The 21,174-nt window shown below is 53.3% G+C and overlaps 2 long non-coding RNA genes across 3 annotated transcripts; one reads left to right on the top strand and one right to left on the bottom strand.

Annotated features, from left to right (window-relative positions):
- Positions 1 to 3,656: 3,656 nt before the first annotated feature.
- On the bottom strand, positions 3,657 to 5,952 carry LOC139083398 (uncharacterized). The gene is made up of 2 exons (XR_011540084.1): positions 5,867 to 5,952; positions 3,657 to 4,078 (listed from the first exon to the last, which is right to left on the bottom strand). It is a non-coding gene; the product is annotated as an uncharacterized lncRNA (long non-coding RNA).
- Positions 5,697 to 20,383, top strand: LOC103555854 (uncharacterized). Of its 2 annotated transcripts, XR_546063.2 has the most exons (5): positions 5,697 to 5,901; positions 17,779 to 17,834; positions 18,337 to 18,391; positions 19,446 to 19,512; positions 19,635 to 20,383. It is a non-coding gene; the product is annotated as an uncharacterized lncRNA (long non-coding RNA). The 2 variants fall into 2 exon arrangements; XR_011540083.1 differs by lacking the exon at positions 18,337 to 18,391.
- The last annotated feature ends 791 nt before the right edge of the window (positions 20,384 to 21,174 follow it).

Here is a 21,174-nt window from a genome sequence, read left to right on the forward strand (position 1 = left end):
CTTGCATCCAAGTTTCCGCTAGAGATGGGAATTGGTCCCCTTTCAGCCAGGCCTCCACTGCTGCCAATGTGCCCCCAGACTCCCCCACCCTCAGGAATGAGTGGAGTAATTGTGCAGTGTGGACCAGGCTTCAGCTAACAGCCAGTCTCCTGGTTTCCGCTGGAGAGCAGATCGGGAGCTGAGCATCAGCACGCAGGGCCTCTGCCTGGTGCCTGCTCTAGCAAGGGAAAGAAAGAAGAGAGCTTTGCCAGGGCTGGCAGGGCTTATCCCTGGGGAGGAACTTCCTGACTCCCAAGCAAGGAGACTCAGGGAGGGCAAAGGCAAAGGCAGACAACTGGGGACGGGTCACAGAAAGAAAGGGAAAATATACAAATTAGGGATACTCAACCCAGAGAGCCTGGGCTTCTGGGCCCGTGGAATGCCAGGAACTGTCAACAACACTGTCTGTGCATTTTGCTGGGGAGAGGGCAGATTGTTTTTATCGGCTTCTCAAAGGGGTCTGGGACTCAGAAACAGCTAAGAGCCATTCCAGCCCAGGTAAAAGGGCTCAGGACACTCTAGGCTCCACAGTGTATGGCCAGTGTCTCTTCATTTTCTGCCCTATAGCTGCGGACAGGCGTTATCTGAACCCCACAGGTTCGGAGGTTTACAGCCACTGTCCCCTCTACGTCCCGGCCTGAGCCCAGACACCTGCCCTGAGTCCCGCTTAGGCAAACATATGTAAATGCAGGCCCCTGCCTGCCCCCTCCCTGCATTTCTTTAGGGAAAGCATCCACCAGCCCTGTAGGCATTAGGTGTTGGGGGAGGGGAGGGATGGGGGTTTGAGGAGGAAATTCTCAAAAGCTGGGCGACTAGAAATGAGATTCCAGGTTTAACTTAGCCCCTCTCTGGACCTCAGTCCCTCACCCAGACACAGGGCAGACTGCCTCTAAAGATCCTTAGCAGAACAAGGAACCAAATGTGGGGGAGTTCTCCCGGATCCGTCTTGATGGGAGAGGGGAAGGCCGTCCCTTCTCTATAGAACAGGATCCTCACCGGACAGGAAAACTCCGAACCTGCCTGTCTCGCCCTATTCACTGACAGTGACCCGCCTGTCCCCAAGCTCCCGGAAGGAACTATTCTACAGGGACCGAATTGGGGGAACAACGACAACAAAAAAAATAACTATTTGAAATAACCCGATTAGGGGGTGTGACTGGATCAGAAAATTTGGGAGCTTTTTAAAGTTAAAAAAATTTTCTTAAACATTAATTCTGATCCGTTTGGTAGCATCCCTGGGGCAGGGCTGAAGGTTGAAGAGAGGCCTGTCCTTTGGCTGGGTTGGCTGTCTCTCGTTGATTTATTTTTGTTTTATTTGTGTATTTCTTTCTCCTTTTTCTGGTGAGGAAGATTGTCGCTGAGCTAACATCTATGCCAATCTACCTCTATTTTGTACCTGGGACACTGCCACAGCATGGCTTGATGAGTGGTGTGTAGGTCCACTCCAGGGATCCGGACCCGCAAACCCCGGCGCGAGGCAGAGCGATGGAACTTCACCATCACGCCACTGGCTGGCTCCATTTGTGTATTTCTCAATGGACCACCAAGTGGTGGTTCCTCCTCGGGCCCCTCAGGTGGACAGGCAGCTCCTTCCCAGCCCTGGTCTCGGCTCCGGTTTAGTTTTCGTATACTTAGAGGTCTGGCAAGCCAAGGGGCTGAGGTGAGGGGAAGAGGCACAGGGGGAGGCAGAGCCTGCCTTGCCCCCTCCCCCATTTCCTGGCTCCAGATGCCTCATCCCACCCCTCACCTGCCCCCATCCTGGTCTCGAGCTGCTCTACCAGAGCCCGCTGCCATGTGATCTCTCACCTGGCTCCAGCCCGGGTATCCAGGTGCCTGCTAGCCAGTGGTGCCCGAGGAAGGTAAGATTCCCTCTGCCAAAAGCTTTTGGATTGATTGCCATTCAGTTACCTCAACAAGTAGGTATTGGGGCCACCCCTCTGTGCCAGGCAGCAGATAGAGTTCCTGCCCTGGAGAAGCTCCAATCTCATGGGCAGGGGTGGGTGGTGAGTGGCACTGGGCATTTAACCCCAGCCCAGGGGTCTCCACTTCTTTCCAGCATCCTAGAGATCGTGGAAGCTGGGCTGGCTGCTGTGACAGTGCAGGGAAACTTCCTCACACAAACCATTCAGCAAAGATGTCTGTGACTCCCTGATTTAAAACAAACAACAACAAAAAAGGAACTTGGCTTGGGGGTGTCTTTTTCTCCTGGGATGGTTGGTGGCAGGGGAAGAATTGTGGAGCCTGGGCCCAGGGGCTCCGGGTAGGGACTGGTGGGAGAGCCGTGTAGATGTGAGTGGAGAAGTGAGATCTAGACGATCAGATCCATATTCCCTGCTCGTTAAAGTTAAATTCTCCCCGTAAAGGCCCAGGGCAGGGCTGTTCGGGAGCTGGAGGGGCCCCTGTGTACCCAGAGAAGAAGGAACCCCAATTTGGGAAGCAACAGACAAGGAGTGGCCCAAGGGAGCAGAATTAGGTCCCTGAGGCCCAGGCCTCCCAGAAAGATGGCGGGAAAATGTTCCTGAAGCCCCCATCAGAATAGGCCCAACAGTCTAAAATTCACCCCTCAACCCACCAGGCTCCCAGTCCCAACCAAATGGCCCCCCAAGGGCACAGGTGAAAGCAAGCTTTATCTGGCCACATTACCTCGCTTTCCTGGCCATATTACAACAGAGCAGCGCCAGTGAAAGTGTACCCCACTCCCCGCTCTGTCCCTCCTAAATCTCTTCACCTCTGAAGTCCACTCTTTGAGACCCCAAAAGTAGGGTTTAAGAAATGCGCTAGGAATGCGGAAGGGGCTGGGCAGTAGCCGACCTGTCTTGCAGTGCAGAGCACCTCTGGGTTGCAGGACTGTTCTCTGACTCCTCTTCCGAAAGACCCACGCCCCGTCTGCAGCAGCCCCTCACAAAACCAGTTCCCGCCTTTGGGTGGGCACTGGGGGTCCTCCTTTCCTCCCTATCTGCTCCTGAGAACCCTAGTCACCTCCGTGTGCCTCCTCTCCTCAAGGCTTCCTGTGTTCTGTTTACCCTTTAGGTAACTCCATCCCTCCATAAATAAAGAACTCTGCTAGCTGGTTTCCTAGATAGCCAGACACAGCTTTTCAGTGGGCCCTCGACATATTTCCGTGAACAAGTCTCTCTCGGCCCCCACATATAAATAAATATGTCTGTAAAGAGATAGACTGGCCTAAGCCCCAATACACACACATCACGAGATAATTACACCCTTATATACATACAGATATCTCTATAGAGTTATATTCACAAGTGTCCATAACTCTAGAGAGAGCGCACAGCATGTACATATAGGACTATAATTACTTTCGTCTATTTTTATAACTATGTAGTTATAAATAGATATGCCTATATATAGTGATAATAATATAGAAATATCTCCAAAGCCATATATGGCTCTAAGTGAATGCCCTAACTACCCTATATCACAATCAATAAGTGTATATCTCCTGATACATAATTCCAACGATATACATTTATCTATATAGCTGCTAAGAGACATAAATCTGTCAGGATATCAAATGTCCATAAAGCTGGATGGCTATAAGAGAGCCGTATATTTTCCCATATATAAATCTGCTCCTATAACTATTGTATACACACAAATACAATGGAAATAATTATATTTTCCTGAAGCATAAATCTGTGAACACAACCACAGCACATTTAGGTACGGTCAGAGCCAGAGCAATATTTTCTAGACATCAGTCTGTCAATAGACACCAGTGCCTCCAAACAGAGAGAGTTATAGTGGGAGTTATAAATAAACTCTCCAGATGCGAAGGGATCACTAGAACTGGATGGAAACGGCTCTAAGCCGGCTTTTCTTCTTCTTCGTAAGATATTCTTGAAGCGAGCACGGTCACATATGTGAGGACGCAGAGGTGGCTGTGCACTGATATTTTCCCCTAAGGAGGACTGGAGGTCGCTGGACTTTGGGGAACCATGTGGGAGCGGGTGGCGGGCCGCCCAGCAGCCCCTTGCGTGGCGGGCTCCCGGTAGCTGAGAGCTCCCGCGAGCGGAGAGGCCTAGGGAGAAAAATGAAGCGGAGTCGGGCTTGAGTCACTTTGCCCCCTCGGAGGCCCCAGATTCGCGCACCAGGGAAACCCCGACCGACTGGGCATCCGAGCCGAAAGCAGGAGGGGCGCGGAGGCCGGGGAGAAGGGGTCTACAGGCCGGGCTGGGGAGGCCGAGACCGAGCGGCTCGCCAGCCGGTGCCCGGCGGCCTGGCGCCCCATCGCCGGGGGCCGCTGCCTCGCCCGGCGGCCGCCTGGAACGCCGGCCCCGGGCCCTCTCGGCGCGTCCTGCCCTCTGCGCTGCCGCCGGTGTTATTTTATTGTTATTTTATTGTTATTTTGTCCGATTCGTTATCGTGGCGTCCTCCGCCCCGTGTGGTTTTCAAAGGCGAGGGCGCCTGCGGTTCTCTTTCGCCGTGTGCGCTGGTCTTGACGAAGTGACTCAGTGGAGAGTGTCTTTCTCCGTCTCTTTTCAGACCAGATGGGTCACCGGCTGTTGAAAAAGAATCCAAACCTCTGAAAAGGTTTGTGATTTAAATCTTTTAAAAGTTCTCACGCTCATTTGTTAGGGCCATTTTCTTTTAAAAAGTTGGCTAATTTATGTTTTTATATTTCCTCTTTGCTTTTTTTTAGAATACAATTGTTTTGGAAGTGGGGGGGGGGGGAAGGATTTCGTTAGACCCGAAACTGTGGGGCGCCTTCGTCTCCAGCGAGCGTCTTGTCTCTACACCTCTGAGTCCACCTCCCCCAAAGAAATAAATTAAGACGATTCTCAGAAAATTGTACCTGGAGAGAATGAGGCGGACGTGGAAGGATCCGGGACCGTGGTCTTCTCTTCCTTTATGGAAATCCGCTCCGCTCCAAGCCCGCGAAGGAAAATTCTACGTGCCTCGACTCAACCCCTCCCTTCTGTCTTTTTTTTTTTAGAAAAGACCCCAGGAAGGGAACTTTCCCTGGGCCTCCCGGAGCCCCGGCCTCACTCGCCCCTCGTTCGGGCGGCCATAAACGTTTTTTTCTGCTCGCGTCTCTGCCCCGCAGCTCGTCCTCCGGGGCATCTCTGCCGCCAGGCCGGCCGGGCCCGGCTGTGGTCATCGCCTCATTCATCTCTGCCCCTCGGCCTGACTCTGCACGCTTGGCCTCCCCTTTAAAACAGGGGCTCCAGAGCGTCCCCAAAGCTCGTAACTACCTCCGTATGCGGGGTCCTTCCCCTGATCGCACAAAGCAAAAGCAGAAGAAACAGAAGCAGGACCGAGCGGCCTGCTGGCTCTCCCTCTCGTCCTCTGGCCGGAGGACCCTATCTGGGGAGGGGTTCCCAAACTCAGCCCCCAAGGGCATATGAAGAAGCTAACTTCCTTCCTTCCTTTCTTGTCTTCCCCTCAGATGCTGTGATCCTGACTCCTTCCGTGTCCCCGCATCAAAATACCTCCTCCTGCATTTTATTGTTACCCTGCTAGGGAGGGACTGTTAACTACTGTTTTTATTGTTATTTATTTTTTATTGTTATTATGATTGTTGTCAGAGATTTGTTCACCGGGTTCAGGGGACAGCAGCCAGGCCCAGAGGGAGGCCTGCCTGTCACACGTGCACGCACACACTCCCAGGTATATGCCCACAAACGCCTGTTATGTTCAGGCCCCTGCGCAGCAGCTCACAGGAGGCAGGCCTGCGTGCGGCCTCCTGCCCCAGCACCAAACACCACACTGCCAACGCACGCCAGCGTTCAGGCGCAAACACCACCCCCGCACGATACCAAAACCCACGCACACGAGCGTGTAAGGAAAGGAAAACATAAGGACCCACTTGCAGAGATTTCTTCTCTCCCACAACCTGGAGGGGTGAGTCAGGCCTGTGTCTTTTTCCCCGAGTCTCTCTCTTTCTCTTTTTTTTCTCCTTGTTTACAGCTTCAGAGAGCTCAAGGCCCATAAATCTTGAGGGGCCTACAGAGCGCAGAGCACATTTGTATGCATCGTTAGGACTCGCTAATACCTAAGCCCATTAACGAGCGTGTATGCGCGTGGTTTCCGGTGTGTATTAACTTATAGTTAAATTCTGGAGGAAAGGGCATTGTGAATTAACATAGACCAAATCCATCACGCGCTTCTGTCATATCAGATTAGTCAGCCATGGGTTTGGGGGAGCGGGTTACCTGAGTCGGGGTGTACCCACCCTCCAAACTTTCTGGAACAAGCCTGGGGGTCTAGGGGAAGACAGGACACTCGTACCCCAGCCCCGCGTTCAGCTCTCCCAGGCCAGCAGCTGCACACCTGCAGGATGCTGGAGGGGCAGGGGCTCCGGGCCGGGAGGCCCCTCCGGCGGAGGGAGGCGGCGCGGGGAGGCCCCGCGGGCGGCAGGCCGGCGTTGTGCTGGAGCCGCTAGGCCCGTGGCCGCTGGGCCGTCTGGTTTCCGCTTTCCGAGAGAACCGAGAGGAGAGGAAGGGCAAGTGGAGTCGCTGAACTTTAATTAAACCGAAGAGAAGACGGTGGGGGGAGGAATAAACGATCGGAGGAGGAGGAGGCCGCGAGGCCGAGGAAAGGAAGCGAGTCCGGCTCGGGCGGGCGCGGGAAGCCTGGAGATCAGCCCGCGGGCGCGGAGGCCGGCCTGGCGGGAAGGTTTTCCTCTCCGCCCCAGGCGAGGAGGCTATTTCTAGCCTTAAAAATAAATAAATTTTTTTTTAAAAGAAAGAAAAAAAGGAAAAGAAACAAGAGGTAAAGAAAAGCAAAATTCTTTCTAATTATATAGCATGTTTCAGCCAGGTGTTCGTAGTTCCGATGACTCAGGTCCTATTGGAACCCCAAGGATCTGTGTAATTGGGCCTGGACAGACAGAGATGAAGGGGGCCAGTTTTAGAGGAGGAACGGGGGTGGAAGGTCCATCGCTTGGGGTCCTGTAGAAAATGCCAAAGACAAAACAAGTTAATTATTGTGTCCGTGTAGATCTAGTTGCCTATTTAAACACAGCGGTGGGGGCGAGGGGGGAGAGGACGGACAGGGAATAACCGGGCCTGGTGGGGCGGTGGAGCGGGCCGCTGGGAGAGAAGATGCCCCTCTTCCCTTGCGAGAGCAGCTTCGGGGCCCCTCGGCGAGGCTCGGCGGCCGCGCGGCGGGCCGGGGCCGGGCTGGAGCGGGGGCCGGGCCGGGGGCGGGCGGGCCGGGCCGGGGAGGGGGGCGGGGGCGGGGGCGGGGCGGGGCGGGCCCTCCCCGGGCGCTGTGAACTTTAGCTGGGCCGCCGCCTGTCAGCCGCAGAAAGCGTTAAAGGTGCAGCAGCCCGCGCCAGCCTCCGCAGCCGCCTTTGTACGCGTGATTTATGACTTCAATCTTGGTTCACCGAGAGTTCACACGGCTTTCGCTGCTGTTGAAGGTTAAAAGATGGTCTTCGCTTGACAAGTGGGACTATTGAAAATTCCTTCTTCTTCGTTTTTTTTTTTTTTAAGAAGCGATGAGCAGAGGCTCAGGAGAGAGAAAAAAATTGGGGGGGGGGAGGGGTTGCAGGTGGGGGAAAATAGTAGATCAGGAAAGTTTGCCCCCCTACATTTAGGATTTTTTGTAACTAGGATTTGGGAGTGTATGTTGGGGAGGCGAGTGGAGAATAGGAGGAGCTAGGGAAGGATTTAAAGATTTCATCTTTGGAGGCCGAAGGAGTGGCGCTTTTAAAAACACAACTCGTGCTTAATTATCTGGATAACTTGGATCACACTCAACTGATCTTCCTTTGGAGACCAAAAGTAGGGCCAGGGAAGGAGAGAGCTAGGGGTGAAGGGGCAGGCATGTGGTCCCCATGGCAGGAGGTGCCCACCCCGGGTTCTTGGCTGATCATCCACCTTGCCTGGTAGTGGCTTTTCAAGTGTGCTCTTGTATCCACAGATTTGGAAAAGGGCTTTTAGGTCCCAGTGTTTCAACTCCCTTCATCCTGTAGATTTAGCCTGACATGCATATTTGATGCAAATGACAAGGCTAATGGGAAAGCTGTAGAACTGGAATTAGAAATCCTTTCTAATGCCAGATCCCCTTGGCCCATGATCTGCTCACTCCACCTTCTAGCATATTTTTAAATTTAAAAAAAAAAAATTTTTTTTTTTTGAGGAAGATTAGCCCTGAGCTGACATCTGCTGCCAATCCTCCTCTTTTTGCTGAGGAAGACTGGCCCTGAGCTAACATCTGTGCCCATCTTCCCCTACTTTATATGTGGGGCACCTACCACAGCATGGCTTGCCAAGTGGTGCCGTGTCCGCACCCAGGATCCAAACCAGGGAAACCTGGGCCGCCAAAGCGGACATGCACACTTATCCACTGCGCCACCATGCCAGCCCCCCTTCTAGCATTTTGAGGAAGGTGGTTCCATAGCAGAGATGGTGGTCAATGATCTCCTAATGGCCAGAAGGTAAGACCTCTTTGTGGTCTAAGGCATCGAGTATTTGGAAGAACAAGAATCTCTCCTTTTATGATTCCCTGGGAGAGAGGAGATCCCCTGGAGCTGTGAGGGTCTGAGCAGCAATTTGAGCTTCCTTTAAGATATCTTTAAATCCCCTAAGTGGGAATTTAGGATTCTGGCTTTTAGGGAGGGGAGCAGCGGAGAGCTGGGCCTGGCGTTGGGCATGCCTCCCTAGCCCTCTTTAGGTCCTTCCTCCATTACTGATGCCATGTAGATGTCTTCTCAGGAGGTCAGAGTCCGTCCCTCGAACCCAGATCCTGGAACCAGCTGCATCCACACTAGATGGGGTGCTCCCTGTTTCTCCTCCCGCAGAGAGTTGTAGAGGCCTTCCCCCAAAACACAGGGCTCCTGGGCAGTCCCGGTGACAAGGGAGGAGGGAAAGGGAAGAGTCAGAAAGATGGCCACACCTCCCTGGGACACCGAGCACCAGCCCCTCCTCTGGGTACCCATATATAAAGAGCAGGACAGACAGCAGGGAACACACAGACCCCAGAAAGCCAGAGTCCAGGTCCTGACATCACTTTGGCAGGTGTAGCCCTCTGACCTCAGGAAGGACAGACGCAGTGTGGCACTGTGTTTAGAAGCTTATGGGGAGGACTCAGCCAAGGGAGCCAAGAAATCTCTTCCAGGTTCTGGCTGGGAAGCAGAGGCCTCTGGAAGTAACGGCTGCACTGAAGTTCCCTTCCTACCTCCCCCGACTGTGTTCCTCCCTGGGAGATAATTTCAGTGGGCTTGTGCTTATCTGCAAGTCTGAAATAATATGAATTATTAATTCATAATTAAGACTGTTGATTGTGACCATTGCTCTCGGGTGGGCTCGTTTATTTCCTTCTCCTCCGGGAAGCAGAGGGTAGCCTCTGTAACCCCCTGCCCTCAGGACAAACTGAGGCCAGGACCCTTTTGATGGCAGCACTTGAACTTGGCCCCTTTGTGAAATGGTTTCCTCATTACTAGTCAAGTCGTGTTGCGCCTCACAGAGTATTTGCACTCAATGACCCACCTCCCATGAACTTCAGATTTCAAAGTGCTTTATAGGCTTGGCTCTGCAAAGATTTAATTGGGACTGAGAGTGAGACTCCAACAAGGGAAGCAGCTTGGCCAAGCTCTGTGTGGAGACAGGAATTAAGGCCTGGTGGCGGGGCTCCCAGTCTGGGCTCGCAGTCACAATACCCAAGTGATGGGCAATCAGGGATGGGCATTCTGCCTCCCCTGCCCTGAGGAGCTGCTAGTCTCCCTTGGCCCTCTGGGGACCCCTGAATACACACTTGGCTCCTTTTCCTGACTGTCCTTTCCCCGCTCCCCGCTCCCCTGTAGGAGGCAAAGGCTTGAAGATACACCATGCTCCCGGATGGCTGGGGGAGGGGAAGTGGGATCTGCCAGTTGTTTCACATCTGTAACAGCCTAGAGAGGGAGAAAATTCTATCCCATGAGATCATTTCCATCTAAATCCCCGCCTGCAGCTCACCTCCCCTGTACTGAGACAGTTCTCTTTATCCCCTCACCCTCCTTTCCTGCCCTCGGAAAAGGCTGGTAGAGAGGTCGAGGCAGCTCCCACGGCTGGGGGGGAGACACAAGTAGAAAATGAGGGAGGGGGCCTCAAACCTGCTACTTCCCAGGAGTTTCACCCCAGTTCCTCAGACCCAACTCAACACCCTGGTACCAGGGGCCTCCCTCCTCCTTCCCCCAACCCTCCCTCCCTGAGGCCATGGCTGCTCGAAGAACACCACCTCTTTCCATAGGACATTTGGGCACCCAACCCCATGTGTCGCTCAGTGCCTGTCTGGTCCAGAGGGAAGCTGGTGGTTGAGCCAGCACATCACCACTTCGTGCCCCAGTGGAGCGGCCCATGGAGTCACCTCAACCATGATCCCATACCTCACTAGCTCTTCCCCCGAGCTACCCCAGGTCCCTGGGTCTCCCCCAAGCCAGAGGCAGGTAGGAAGCCCATCCGGAGTGTCCCTTGGAGCTGGCGAGTATATTTTAATTTACTGTTTGATGGCAAATAAAGAGACCTTGGGAAAAAAGGAAAGGAGCCACTGCGCCCGCATCCTCCCCACCGGCCCCTCCTCTGGACATTGGCTTTCTCCAGGAAACAGTGCACTGTTGTTCTTGGACGACCATTCCCCACCATCTCTGTTCGGAGGGTTTGAGTTTCACCCTCCGTTCACCCCCATTAATCACCCCAGCAGCTAAACATCACCCAGCCCCCTCTGGCCCTTTCTCTTCTTCTTGCCCTTAGTATTCATGGCGGGCATTCCTCACCGCTGCGGGCCCACACAAAGACCCCTCCTCCCACACAGGGTCCCTCCCCCACCCCAGCTACCCTGTCCCCATGGGCACTCCTCACCCTTCCTCCTTCCTGCTGTCTGACCGCCAGCTCCCACTCTTGGACCTCATTCCCCAGCTTTCTCCACAGCCACTGCCCCTCCAGTGTGGAGTCCTCACCACACCCTCCTTCAGGTGCCCCATCTCATCCCCACAGCTCCTCCCCACTCTCTCCCCCGCTTCCTCCATGTCCCATCCACGGTAGCCCCTACCTGCCTTTCTACCCTTCTCCTTGCTTCTCTTTCCCTTCCCCTCCCCAGAGGTGCCCTGGGTCCTTCAGGTACTAGCTTTGCAGCACTTCCTTCCAGCCTTGAGAAACTGAGAGGCAGCGTGGCTCAGTGGTGAAAAGCACTGGTTTGGGATTCAAATCCCACATCTGTCACGTGCTGGTTGTACAACCTGAGGCAAATTACTTAACCTCTCTGAGCCATCCATAAAATGGACAGACCCCTTGACTTTAGAGAGTTGTTGTGTAGATCAGATTAAATTTTATTTGCATAGATCCAAGCATTCAGCAGGGGCTTGATAAATGGTAGCTAATATTAGAAGCTTCTTGTGAGGAGAGAAAAGGATGCTCTTCAGATTCCAATAAAAGTGAAGGAGTTGCCTCCTCCAGCACCTGAAAGGGAGGGATAAAAACGACCTTGTCTTGCAGAAAATCAGGGCCCCTTTACCAGGCAGCCATACTCCGCTGTTCGCCCCAGAGGGTCTCACTTTTTCCTGCACACTGGAACTCCCTGAGGAGCTTTAAAAAATGCGGATGCCTGGCTTCCCCTCCAGTGTCTAATTTGGTTGGTCTAGAGTAGTGGCCAGGCATCCGGAGTTTTAAGAACTCCTCAGGTGATGCTAATATGCAGCCAGGGGTTGAGGTATGGGTCCTAGGAGGTGATGCAGGAGGTGAGAGGAGCTGCCACTTTGCCCTCCTCCTGTGCATGAGAAAAAAGCAGGGAGAGGAAGGATTCTCAGCAGAGAGCTTCTTGCCAATGTGGGGCACCCCCTCAGCAGCCGCGTTGCTTCAGTGCAGGAGGGTATCACTTAGCACTGGCTTCTCTTCAGATCTCTGGATCTCAGAGATTCTCGTCCTTTTCATTTCCTACAACTATTAGGATTTAGAAAGGGGCCACCCCAAGAGGAAACAGGGGAATGGACATATTGACTTCCTAGAGGCCCCTCTTTCAATAGAAAATGTATGGTCCCCAGACCACCAGCGACAGAGGCAGAGGTAGCTAGTGGGAAAATTTGTAGTTACATAGTAAATGGAGTTTCTACCTGGTTGCTACAATAATAGGCCAAGCAATTAGGATACAAGTTTCCAGGATCTTTTCCTATATTTCCAAAAAGATAAATCACCCCCAGGAACAGAATCTGCATATTGTAATTAACTGATAAATATTTCATGCCTGGTTCAAACTTTCTCCTCTTCTATTTAATGGCCACAAACTTGAGCACAGAGGAAACGGGAGGGAGGGGAGGGAGGCTCCACATTGGCTTGAGGGGAGGGAGAAACTGTCTCAGCTGCTTCTGTCCTTGCTTTCCTCCTGTTCCTTTAAGAAAGCATTGCTCACCTGGAGAACATCAGATCCCAGGTGGTAGAGGGTGTGACTTGGGCTTGTTGGCCTCAGCCCTGACCTCTTCCAGGAGAGGCCAGTCTCTGGTGACCCTGAGGGCACTGGGAGCAGCAGGCTTTGGAGTCCAAGGGCTCAGTGTTTGAATATAAGCTCTGTTCTGGTGTTTATTAACTGGTTGGCTTGAGGCAATTTCCTTAATTTATCTGAAGCTCAGTTTCTTCATCTGTAAAATAGGCATAGCAATCTTTTCTTCGTAGGACTGCCTGTGCCCACTAGGCTCTCCAATGCGTGATTATTATTATCAACAGTAACAATTTCTAATGAACAGTCACCCCATTGCATTGCCTTCCACCCTCCTTTGTCCCCCACCCCCCCCAGGTTTAGGACACTTAAACAATTGAACGTTTACTGGCAGCAGGGCGAATGCCTTATCTCATTTAGTCAACACAACAACTCTATAAAGGGAGTATATTATTATCCCTATTTATTATCTGTTATGCAAATAAGGGAACTGGGGCATGTAGCATTAAGTGTCTTGCCCAGGGTCACACAGTTAAGTGTGGTTAAGAGCACAGGCTGGGTAGTCTGACTGTGTAGGTTCAAATTTGGGCTCTGCCGTTGGATTAATAGCAGTAGGATGCAGCATAAGCTACTTCACCTCTCTAAGTCTCAGTGTCTTCATCTATTTGTTGTTAGTGGCGTCGAGTGGTTTCCGACTCCTAGTGACCCCATGTACAGCAGAGCGGAACCCTGCTCTGTCTTTTTGTGCCATCCTCTCACCTTCCAGCACTGTATCAGCCAATGCTCCACTGCTATTCATGGGGTTTTCATGGCCAGTTTTTTGGAAGTGGGTGGCCAGGTCCTTTTTCCTAGTCTGTCTTAGTCTGGAAGCTCCGCTGAAACCTATCCACCATGGGTGACCCTGCTGGTATTTGAAATACCGGTGGTATAGCTGTCAGCATCACCGCACCATGCAGCCACCACAGTATGACAACCCGCAGATGGCGGTGAGGTTCCCTGATGGGGAAACTAACCCAGGCTGTGGCAGTGAGAGCGCTGAATCTTGACAGCTAGACCACCAGGCCTAGGGAATATTAATGGTACCCAGAAGGTAATGGTGAGACTTAGGTGAGAAATGCACATACAGTGCCTACCTCAGTAACGGCACATAGTAGGAGCCCAATAAATATTAGTCATCGTCATCATCGTCATCACCATCATCACCATCATCACCATCATCACCATCATACCACCAGTGGCACTCAGGGCCATGGTGTCTCCTGCTCTTTGGTGTTGTTTGGACGTTAAGTGTGTGTGAGGGTGCTCCACAAGCCCCAGAGCTGCTCTCTCATTAACTCCCCCCACCCCACATTTCAGTACCCAGGACTTGGGAAAAAAGACACTAAACAGATTATGACTCCATTTCGGGAATTAAATCAAAACTCAAGACTAACTCAATTTGGCTTCTGAGGAGAGGGAAAGGTTAAAAGGGAGCGAGGAGGCGTCTGGGTGTGCTCTCAGAATTGTAATTGGTTCTGGATCCTGGCCCCCAGCCCACGGGGATCCCCTGAGATGGGGGAGTGGAGGAGCCCTGGAACTCTGTGTCACCTGGAGGTGGGTGCAGGGGTGGGAAATTGTCCAGGAACATTTCCCCAAGGGGGAGCCTCTCTTCACAGCCCTTACTCAGCCCAGCCCTGGATTAAAGGGGATCCCAAGACTGGATGGGGGCGGGGGCTTAGACGCGTAGTTGGACCTCAGGAGAGTGGAAGGGGTCCTGCTTGGGGCAGTCTCCTCCCTGGAGAAATACCTGTGCTGACCTGCTCCTCTTTAAAGACATCTAAGTGATACTGATATTGCCATCTCTTATGTTCACATGTGTGTATTAGACAGCCCCAAACATGACGCGCGTACGTGTATAACCGTGTATTCTGTGTGTGGATATCCACCCAGCGCTCCTTCAGCGTTATACCTTGGCCCATGTTATTCTGAGCACTGTGAACTAAAAGTAAACATCAACTTCTGCTTAAGGGAGAGTGATAACTTTCCTCAATATTTTCTTACTGCTATCACTCTCCATCCAGGCTTAGAAAGACCATTACTTCCCATTATACGGAAGGGGAAACGGAGGCTCAAGGAGATGAGTAGCTTATTCAGAATCCTACACACAGTGTAGGATCCAAGGATGATTCCAAAACAGAAACCAGTATCCTGGGGGAGACAGAGTGGGAAAGCCCCAACCTTGGCCCTGATCTGGAGGCCTCAGGCCTCCCCCAAAGCCGAGTGGTTTGGAGACAGCGCCCGGGAGGCAGGTGCTGTGGAGGGAGGGACTCCCCGGCTCGCCAAACAGCGGGGCCTCGGGCGAGAGCGTCGCCAGCGCGTCCTCATTCTGCGATTACTGTCAGGGGACCATCCATCAGCACCGCCCCGGACGCTCGGCCCAGACTACCCGCCGCCCGCCCGGGTCTCTCCAGATCGCATTAGCGTGGGGCGAGGGCGCGGCGGCACCGGCTGCTGGGAGCCTCCGGCAGCCACGCTGGGGGCGGGGACCTGGGGTGCCGCGCTGGGTCCATGGCAGGGGCGAGGCAGAGGCTGCTTTAGGACCTCTCCCCTTCTTCCAGTCTCCCTCTCTGGCGTCTAAGGGCGATGGAGGGGGCGCTAGAACCAGGGAAGGGGTGGGGGAACCCAGAACACAGAAGGTTCCAGGCAGGAGCCAGGGTATTGGGGGAGGAATCACCGGAAGCAGAAAGAGAGTGAGAAACACCTGTAAAGGGGAAACAGGAGAAAGGTGGCTGGGGAGGGAGAGGCGGAGAAGGGGAGGCAGAGAGTGTGGGCTAAAGGGAGAGAAGGATTTAAAGGGAGAGGAAAGAGAGGATGCAGAGGGAGAGAGAATGGGCAAGAACAGATGAGAGACCCGGGAAACAGGGTGGAAAAATCCTTAGAGAGAATCTAGTGCAAGCCCCTCATTTTACAGATGGAGAAACTGAGGCCCGGAGAGGGGAATACCTTATCCAAAGACCCACTCCAGCTGCTGCTGGGCTAGCTCTTGGCCCCCAGGCTCATTTATTCATTCAACCCATGTGTTTGGAGCATCTGCTCTGCTGGGCACTGGGGCTGCCAAAATGATGCAGGATCAATTCCTGCCCTTGGGATACTGCAGGCCTTCCTCAGGGGGCGGAGGGGCTGAGCATCCAGGGGAGCTCTCTCACCCCAGCCAAGAGGCATTCCCTCAACCCCACCTCTTCTGGACACTCAAACCGTGCCCCCCCCCCCGCCCCCCCCAAGCCCTGTGCCCTCTACTGTTCTGCTTATGTCCTCGTGGAGTGTGGCATTTCCATGGAAAAACCGCCTCCTCCACTTTCCGCAGGACTGCCCAGGAGCTGAGACAGGTGCTTGAGAGTTTGGCCAACTTGTGCTGCCTCCCATGGCCAACGGGCTGGGCCTGAAAGCAAGGCCCTTCCTCCCTGCTCAGTTGGTCCTCGGGGCACGGGCAAACCCCACAGGTTGCAGTGAGATCAAAGCAAGCTGTGGTAAGCAGGATTCAGGTTGGACACGAGGAAGTACTTCCAAGCCCCACAGTCTGGAACCATTTTTTGCTGGGACTCTAAAGCAATTGTCTTTCCCTGAGGATGGAGTTGGCACCATCTTGCCCTCTTCAGATTCTCCAGTCTGCCCAGTGTGAGGCTTTGTGCTGGGCTGTGGGGGGTTCTGGAGAGGCTGGTCCCTGTGCCTGGCTTTGTGCGCTAGACAAGGATGTGCTAATGTCTCCCTGGCTGCCTCTGCAGTCACTGCCAGGCCTGCAACATCATGTAATCCCTGGATCCTTTGCAACCCCCAGATCATCTCATCCTTCTTCCTGCCTCGGGGAGAACTGTGTTGGAGTGGTTCCATCAACCCCTCCACAACCTCTCTCCTTAAAGCCTGTTCCCTGACAATCAGGAAGTGCCTCCTTATGTCTAAACTTGGTCCCACCTTCCCCACGGTCCATTGTCATCACTTGACTTGGGATTTCGTCATGACCAGGCTGAAGCCATTTCTACAAACACCCCTCCCTGCCAGTGATACTTCCTCAGTCCTCAATGCCAAGGCAGGGAGTAGGGACAGCCTCCCTCCAAGAGCTCTGAAAACTTCTCTTTGTCTGAAATAAGCTCCTAGGTGCTGAGGTGGTGGTTGCTTTAAAGAAGGGGGCCTCTTTCCTCCACAGTGCATTTAGAGGGAGGCAAACGTGAGAGAGTTTCCAATCCCAGAATCTGAGTCTCTGCTCCGGTCTTCAAAGAGTCATGGGGCTCAGGAAAGGAAAGAAATGAGCAGAGCGGGGACATGAGCAGCGTCTCAGGGATGGGGCCCCCAGAGGGCAAGAGAGGTGGATGCTCCTGAAGTTCCAGACTAAAGACCCACAGCGAATTTCGCTTCATTCCTTCTTGCAGGAAAAGTGATACCCTCAGGATCTAGCCAATGAAACAGCCTGGGAAAGAGGGTATTTCTGCAGCCCTGACACTTTATCCAGGGGAGGGTGTCAGCTTCACCCCAGGAGCAGTGCCAGAAGCTGAGAGCTTGGGAGCAGACAGTGAAGCCATTCCTCCAAGGGCGGGCTAGATGAGGGGTTGGAGCACCAGCCCTGAAAAGCATCCAGGGAAGCAGGCCTTGGCAGTAACTCTCTGTACCTCTGTGCTGACTCCACATGCATCGTCTCGTGTAAGCCCCAGTGCCGGGCTCAGTGCCTGGCACAGGCTTGTTGTACACGTGGATGGATGAGGAGCCGCGGGAGGAAGGTCACGGTCCTCCATTATAGATGAAGAAACAGAGGCACAGAAAGGTTAAATATCTTGCTCGAGGTCACCTGTCTCATCAGGGCCAGGGCCAAGTGGCAGTGGAGAGCCACTTTGGTGGTTGAGGGTGGTGGAGGGGAGGGAGGCAGCAAGGAAGGGACTAAACTATCAGTCACCACACCAGGGGACAGAAGAGAGTTCTGTAAAGAGATGACTCTCTGGGAAAGATGGGATTTAAGACCATGCACGTTTTAAAATCCCTCTTTGAAAGCTGCTTTGTGACAAATACACAGCCCTGCAAATAACATGGAGAGGTCAAGGGGAAGACCTGGCCATTGAAGACCAGGAGAGAAAGCCGATGCTGAGAGGCTGAACACCTGACCCCAAGACCTTTGCTGAGAGTCACACAGCTCCAAAATGCTGTGTGACATTAGACCAGCCACACCCCTCTCTGAGCCGCTGAAGAGTGGGGATACCAGATGAGGAGGAGGGTGCACGTGGGCCAGAAGGGCCCGTCACTGTCCTCAGGGGAGCAATTGTAGGCATCAATTTCCCGCTTCCTTGGATCTATTCTTTGTTGTTGTCATTTTTGTCTGATTTTAATTATTTTATTTTTTTCAAATAGGAAATACATGTATATGGTTGAAAACTGAAAAAGCACCAAAAGTTACACAGTGACAAGTAAGTCTCCCTGCCCACCCTCAGGACGACCAGGCCACCCGGGGCCTCTCCCCACTGTAACCACAGTAACCACCGTCTTGTATCACCCTCCGAACATATTCTCCCTTCCTCCTGGCTTGCGCCTTGAAGTCGCAATGAAGCTGAGTTGAGCACTGAGTTCTGGGGAGAGGTGGGGGGGACACACCCGGACCGCTGGGGCCTTGGAGCCCCGAATACTCAGTTTCCCCTCCCGCCCTGCTAAGATGGCTGCACGCCTCAGGAGCACAGAAGCCTGGCAGGTGAGAGGGAGGGGTCGGGGGCCAGGCAGAGGCAGGAACCCTCTCCAGGGCTCCAGTCCACCACGCTGCCCCCACGGGGCTCTCAGTGTTGGCCTGGCAGAGGGCTCACCCCGTTGGGTCCACTCAGGTTCTCCAGAGAACAAGGCTCCACACCTTCCCTCTACTACCTGTTGCACTGTTGGGAAGTCTTTCATGATGTCTAATTCGGACTCCCTCTACTTTAGGTGCAGCCCATGGCTTTTTATTCTGCCCCAATGGAGACAGAGCATCCTCTTTGAGGTGATGACTCGGTTCCCTCCCCCCACTTACATACACCAGCAGCCACACTCCCCTCACCTTGAAGGCCTCTGAATTCCTAGTCCGCCCCTCATGTCCCACCACTCCATCCTTGCCTGGTACATCCCTTTGGTATTATTATCCCAAAGAACACTTTGGTCATGGGGGTGATGAAATCCCAACCTACAGTCAAGTGTTCCACCAGAGTCAGGGGGTAAATCCACGCTAGTCCCCTTGCCAGCTGAATCTCCCCATTTCTGGTGATGCCCCAGCTCTTGCACTTGTGCCCATCACCTTGACCCCCAGATCCTCAAGCATGGCCTGCAGTGAGAGAAGGTACAAGTTAACCTCCAGCCTGGGATGGCCTCCCCCTGCACGCCCCTCCAAACCCTGTCCTGGTTAACCTCAGCCTTTGCGTCTACTCACTGAGCAATTATTATTGATTCTTCCAGGTTCTTGGGATGCATCAATGAACGAAACAGAGACAGACCCCTGCCCATGTGGGGTTTACGCTTTAGCAGGGAGAGATAGACAATAAAAAATACATTTATTAAATAAGTAAATTATATTTTATATTAGAAGGTGATAAGGGTTACAAAAAAAACGTAGATCGGGGAAAAGGGATCAGGATGGAGGGGAAGTCTATAATTTTAATTTTATTATATTATATTTAATTATAATTTTAAATATGGTATCAAGGAGGTCTCATTGAGAATATAGTATTTGAACCAAGACTTAGAGACGAGCGGGCAAGTAAGCCCCACAGACTTCTTGGGGAAGAGTATTCTAAGCAGAGGGAATAGCTGGTGCAAAAGCCCTGGGGCAGGCACTTACCTGGCAAGTTTGTGGAACCTGGAGGCCAGCATGGCTGGTGTGGAGTGAGCAAGGAGATGTGTATGGGATGGCGTGACATCAGAGAGGTAACGAGGGGCCAGATAATCTAGGGCCATGTAGGCTGTCTTAAGGACTTCTACCTTTACTCTGAGTGAAATAGGGAGGAAAGACATGAATGGACTTAAGTTTTTAGATGGTCCTTCTGTCTTTTGTGTTGCGATAGATTGCAGGGGGCAAGAGAAGACACAAGGAGACTTGTTGAAAGGTTATTGCACTAATCCAAGTGAGAGGTGAGCGGCTTGGACCAGGGTGGCAGCAGTGGACGTGGGGCGAAGGGCCCGGATTTTGGATTTGGTGACAGTTTTCTCTTCCTTGGCTCCCATCCCTTTGCTCTCTTCACTCTCTTCTCTAGGTTGTGTGCTTTCTCTTTCTTGAACACTGAGAGCTCTGTGAGGGGGGCTCAATTCCTGTCCCTGGGATCTGCCCCAGCCTCCGGGGCAGGGCCCGAGCCAAGGGCACCAGGTCCCGGTGCTGCCACGGAGCGACTGACAGGCAGGGCGGCCCGGGTGGGCAGAGAAGGCTGCTGTCTCTACGGAGGACGTGATGGACAGTTATTGAAGGCGCTCCTCTGGGGGCTCCGCTCCGGTCTTCATCTGAGTCGCCCTCAAGGAAATCGTAACCAGCTCTTAAAAACATGTTAAGACCAAAGCCGTGTGTGTGTCTGAGCGGAGCTTCGACAGCTACTTAACACGGGGGCCTCTGGGCCTTTGAGTCCACTCCCTCTCGCCTGGCCCTCTCCCCCCGTCTGGCTGGTGTTTATCGGCCAAGACGTTGTTTAAATCACACTCGTTTCCTGTAAACATTTCACTTGAAATGCCATCCGCTGCTCCAGAAATGCATCTGTCACAGCTCAGGGGCGTGCTTGAGGAGCCTCGTGGGATGGCGCCCCGTCTCTCTCTCCTCTCCCACCGTCCCCCCTCCTCCCCGACCCATCTTCTCCGGTTTCACGCCATGAGAACTACTTCCCCTCAGTGTAACAGGGCACTTAGTGCCAGGATTATTTATAACAGTTGAGATGGCAACAGGCTATGGGGAGCAGCCCAGCCCGTGCACACTTTCTCTTACAAAGCTCAATAAATGGACCTGGATCACTGTTTACCACCTGCTGTCTCGGTCTCCTCTGTTTCCTGCTGGCTTCAAGGGGCTGTGGGGGATGGGGGAACAGGGGTCTGGACCAGGCCAAGGCTGTCCTCAGAGGGTAAGGCGCTTACAGACCAGGCCCTGAATAAAGAGACCCCCTCACTCTATTTCCTCTCACCTCCGGACAGGCACTTCCCTGCCTCAGGCGAGCTCTCCTCTTGGAAATGAGCTGCTCTTGGGGTCCATTCTCCAGCAGGGAGCCCGCTGCCCCCCGAGGAAAGCTGGCATCATTCTGCTACTGCAGTGGCAGACCTGGGAGTCAAGCTGAGGAAGGCGTCTGACCTGGACTGGAATGGGAGTGCAGGAGGTTCTGGGGGTTCTTCCAAAGAAATATTTCGATTGGCTCACTTCAGGCTGGAGTGAGGCAGGGGGATGGAGGAAGTCACTTCCGGAGGAATGAGAGCTTTCTGACCATCCTCCTCCTCCCCACAATTCCCTAGTTGTCCTGATTTGAAGGCTCTGGGGTGTTGGGGCCTGGAGGATGGTAACCCAGTTAATGGCTCCTCTCCCAATCTCATTTATTTGGCCGGAGTCACATTAAGGAAAGGCATCGTCAGACCTCCTCATCCTTCCCAGAGGCCTGATCCAACCCCTCCCCAGACACCGGGGCCCCTCCACCTCCTTCCCTCCACACCTCTGCCCACCCACCGCACCGATGAGGCTCCTAGGTGAGTTCCAGGGAGACCCCAGGTGAGAGACTTCTAGAAGACAGAGAGGGATCAGGGTCAAACCCAAGGTGGGACAGGCAGGAG

The sequence above is a fragment of the Equus przewalskii genome, chromosome 5 (genome assembly GCF_037783145.1).
Source record: "Equus przewalskii isolate Varuska chromosome 5, EquPr2, whole genome shotgun sequence".
NCBI classification, from domain to species: domain Eukaryota; kingdom Metazoa; phylum Chordata; class Mammalia; order Perissodactyla; family Equidae; genus Equus; species Equus przewalskii.